Source organism: Limulus polyphemus, unplaced genomic scaffold (genome assembly GCF_000517525.1).
Source record: "Limulus polyphemus unplaced genomic scaffold, Limulus_polyphemus-2.1.2 Scaffold758, whole genome shotgun sequence".
Classification (NCBI taxonomy): Eukaryota; Metazoa; Arthropoda; class Merostomata; order Xiphosura; family Limulidae; genus Limulus; species Limulus polyphemus.
Window position 1 is genome coordinate 224,711 of NW_013666368.1, and position 4,785 is coordinate 229,495.

General features: G+C 34.4%; 1 protein-coding gene across 2 annotated transcripts in view; it reads right to left on the minus strand.

The window, feature by feature from the left end:
* Positions 1-1,551: 1,551 nt before the first annotated feature.
* Positions 1,552-4,785, minus strand: part of LOC106460357 (myosin light chain kinase, smooth muscle-like) — a 20,598-nt gene continuing 17,364 nt past the window's right edge. For both annotated transcript variants that reach the window (XM_022387045.1, XM_013920049.2), the window contains exon 8: positions 1,552-3,078. The gene's annotated coding sequence lies outside the window, so the exon portion shown is untranslated. The remainder of the gene's footprint in view (positions 3,079-4,785) is intronic.

A 4,785-nucleotide genomic window follows, 5' to 3' on the forward strand; every position in this document is an offset into this window, starting at 1 on the left:
TCTCGGGTTCGAATCCCCTTCACACCAAACATGCCAACCTCCGCCTTTGCCTGGTCCCAAGTCCAGGATGAGAAAGGAGGAGTGTTGGGCGTGGGGCTAGCAACTCCACCCCGTAAAAACTAACCTGCTACAAGTAACTGCAACAACACCTTCCATTGGCGAGGTGTTGTTGCGGCCCTATTCTCCACTGGGAGTTTACAGGAATAAAAAAAAAAAGAAGTCATCCTTGAGTGGTCACATGCACATGATTTTGTATCAATCAAGTTTTTTTTAAATGTCTCACTTTTATGAACTATTTACATAACAGCTAAAACAGTAAGAGAAAAGTTGCATTTGATTTTATTTACTTTAGTATCGAACTTTGGGTTAATGTCTTTAAAATAAATCATGTTTTCCTAGTTGTTAATTGATTAGTAGACAACACAGATTATGAACACCTGTGGTTATTTAAATTTACGTATAATGTATAACAGTGTAATTAGATAATGTTTTATCACATATAAAGTGCTGACCTCTTAATAACGGTCCACGGGTATCCACCTTCATTAGTTAATGCTCACAAAGTATTTAAATATGTTTAAGTGTGTCTATAGAAAATGACAGGCTAAGCTTCAGGACAGAGTTTATGTATGGCTCAATAGGTAGGTGTAATAGATCAGAAGAATAACTAAGTAAACTTAGTGTCATTTCAAGACGAGAGGAGTGGATTTATTCTCCAGCATTCTTTAATTTTGCTACTTCTTCCTTTGTGTCTCAACATCAAAAAATACACAACAACGTTAAATTCTTTCCCATATATCCGGGTACATGACCACTAATGTGTTAACGGTAGCAGGAGATGTCCTCAACTTGATGATAATGACTTCCCACATTGGGAGTTCTCTTTTGTAACTATAGTCTTCACTTTGTGGATGAGGATGTTCTACAAACTTTATTCCTTTAGATTTGTTTGTTTTTAAGTTAAGCACAAAGCTATACAATGGGCTATCTGTGCTCTGCCCACCACGGGTATCGAAACCCGGTTTCTAGCGTTGTAAGTCCGCAGACATATCGCTGTGCCACTGGGGAGGGGGCTCGTTGCTTTGGAAGGGCTGCGACACCATTACCTCAACAACAAAGCTGGAAGAAGTCCACTAATAGTTTAACAATGCAACAACAGTTGGTAAATCCTCAAGATTTTGTTCTCTTTCAATCCTCACTACTACTTCTTGTGTTAAATTTGTATCTCTCATGTTACAAAAATATTAGAAAGATGTTTTTATTTGAAATATAATTGCACTTTATCTCCAAAACTGTAAATCACATACATATAGTATTACAATACTGCTCCAGCCTTTTCTCTTGTTTTTAACGTATTTTAATATATTCTACATGAAGCTAATTTCATTATACATTCAGATTACGAAATCTTTTTATTTTACTTACATTTATTACATAAGTATTGATAAAATTTTCAACACATAGTTTGCAAAAAACATTTCGTATTAAATGAGAACAATAAGTACGTGGAAGAATATATATACATGTGCGATTGAAAGAAAAAAACAGTCATTTATTTTCATTCAGTACAAAGCTTTCTTGGTAACAATTTATACAAGTGAATGCATGGAGAACAGGAACAACAAATGAACAACAAAAATTGACAACTGCAACAAATGAACAACAAAAATTGACAACTGCAACAAATGAAATCTCATTCGAGGGTTATCTCTTTACGTATATTGCAGGGCTTCTTTTCTCATGTCCAATTTCGTATTTAAAAAAAAAAATACGGCCTGATGTCTATATCAAGCAGAAAACACACGTGAATGCACACTGCTTAATTAGCTAACTTCTAAAAAAAAAAGACTAAGGGAGTGTCTTTTAAAACACGTGAAGTAAACGATCGATTTTTTGGGAAAATAATTACTTGTACTTTTTTAAAAAAAAGTCGATAGGAAGAAAAGAAAAGTCAACATTTAAATTCTTTCTTACTGTAAAGTCGTTGAAATTTGAAAGAAACGCAAGCTGAAGACTGATTAAAATTAAACGTTTATTTACTATTAAAGTCATCCTTCGATTAAAACGATATCACAAACATGCGGTTCATGCATGTTCCAAATAACCTGTGAATGTTCCATCAAGCATACATAGAAATACAATAAAAGATAAATACAACCGTGGTTAAACTCATTTACATGCTTGAAAATGTACAAAAAAAAAGATGAAAATGATGTAAAATCTTGCTCTAATCTATGTTTTTGAGTGAAAATCATTTCCCCAGTTAGTTAGTATTGCAGTTTTACAAACTATCCCAAAGCTCAAAAAAGTAATTATTTGATAATGGGGAACATAGAAGACGCTTGAAGTAATATAATGAACGCTGTTTTGTTTTTACAGATTAAACATAACGTCGTGTATATTTCATTAGTTGCGAATAGGCTGTAGCTAGTTGGCTAAGCAATGATATAATGTATTGTCTACGTTCTCTTCAAAAATAAAATTACGCTCTAGATAGAATTATTACCAGAATATTAGAATACGGTGTTCGTATATTAACCAATTAGTAAAAATAAGAATACGCTCTAGATAGAATTATTACCAGAATATTAGAATACGGTGTTCGTATATTAACTTATTAGTGAAAATAAAATTACGCTCAAGATAGAATTATGACCAGAATATTAGAATACGGTGTTCGTATATTAACTTATTAGTAAAAATAAAATTACGCTCTAGATAGAATTATTACCAGAATATTAGAATACGGTGTTCGTAAAAATATACTTCGAAATTTACTCAATATAACGTACAAGATACATTTTAAAATAGTTAACGTAAACAATGAGGACGGAAATACGCTTAGTACGCTGGATCATATGCATTGTTTATAAGTTTACAGATAATAATAGAGAATACAAACAGTTTCGGGGAGTTGGTTTAACATTTTTGTTTGGGTTAAAGGCCAAAAATTGTCTATTGAGGTGTCACCAACCGCTGAACATTCTACTGAAGATCCATCTTTACACAAACAGTTGTTTTTCCTTGATAGCGTGAGTATGTGTATGGAGTTAGTATCTTTTTGAACTGTGTTTCTATCTGTAAAAAATCAAATAACAACTATTTGTAAAAGAAACCAAATCAAATGACAACCAATCAATTTAGATCACTTTATCATGTCTATAAAAAAATCAAATGAATAACAAACAGTCAATTTAGATTTTAAAAAAATTCCCCCCCAGCGGCACAACGGCATGTCTGCAGACTTACAACGCTAAAAATCGGGTTTCGATACCCGTGGTGGGCAGAGCACAGATAGCTGATTGTGTAGCTTTGTGCTTAATTACGAACAAGTAGGTTATCTTTATCACATCTGTAAAAAACCTCAATCAAACAACCAATTTATGCCATTTTCATCACGCCTGTAAACAATCAAATCAAATAACAAACAACCAATTTAGGCAATTTTATCATGTCTGTCAAAAAAATCAAATCAAATAATAACCAATCAATTTAGACTATTTTGTCATTTCTGTATAAAAATCAAATTAAATGTTTGGTTTGTTTCAAATTTCGCGCAAAGCTACACGAGGGCTATCTGCGCTAGCCGTTCCTAATTTATGAGTGAATGACTAGAGGAAAGGCTAGTGATCACCACCCATCGCCAACTCTTGGGTTTCTCTTGACACGGGGATTCGAACCCACGGTCCTCAGATTGTAAAGTCGAGCGCTTTAACCACCTGGCCATGAAAATCAAATAACAAACAAAAAACTTAGACCATTTTTCTCATGTTTGTAAAAGTAATCAACTCAAATAACAACCGACCAATTTGGACCAATTCTTTCACCTTTCTACAAAGATGATCCATCATGTACGTGTCTGTGTGTTAGCATCCATAACTCAGGGTTGGCAGACTGGATTACCATAATTTTTTTGTATGATAACTGGAATCTGTTCGACAGTGTGCATGGGCTATTTATGCTTTAGAATTTTCCCCGAAAACGGGGATAAAATACACCCTGAAATAGGGCAAATTTTCACTTTTAATAGACTTGTGGCTTTAAATTTAGTACCTAATCAATTAAATGAGTCAAGAATAACCTTCCACAAAGCACGTTATGCAATTAGCAATGAGGTCATTAGGGATTTAACAACAAAACAAAGACGGAAGGGAAACATTTTCCTTTTTACATTTTTTGCTTCCTTAATGGGTAGTCTGAGTTAGTAAAAATCAAATTAACTAACAAAGAGCCCATTTAAACCATTTTTTTACAAACAAGTAATCCATGTCTATATAAATTTCCAATGTTGAGACCCGGTTTAGTAGTAGAAAATTATAACAATTCACACTTTTTTCTCAACACTTACTTTGCTCGTTCATTTCTAGCAGGCATTAATAACACTGTGGCATGGCCAGGCTCGACTCGCAATCTGCGGGTAGTGGGTTCGAATCCCTGTCACACCAAACATGCTCGCCCTTTCAGCCGTGGGAGCGTTATAATGGGACGGTCAATCCCACTATTCGTTGGTAAAAGAGTAGCCCAAGAGTTGGCTGTGGGTGGTGATGACTAGCTGCCTTCCCTCTAGTCTTACACTACTAAATTAGGGACGGCTAACACAGATAGCCCTGGTGTAGCTTTGCGCGAAATTCAAAAACAAACAAACAAACAATAACACTCTGTCTACGAATATGCGATAGGCCCTGGAACTATACATATACCAATAGTGTCTGAAAAGTCGTCAAGTCTTCAGTTCGCTCATTATATACATTAGTTTCATAGTTCTGAGTTCTAATTGCTGTTTTG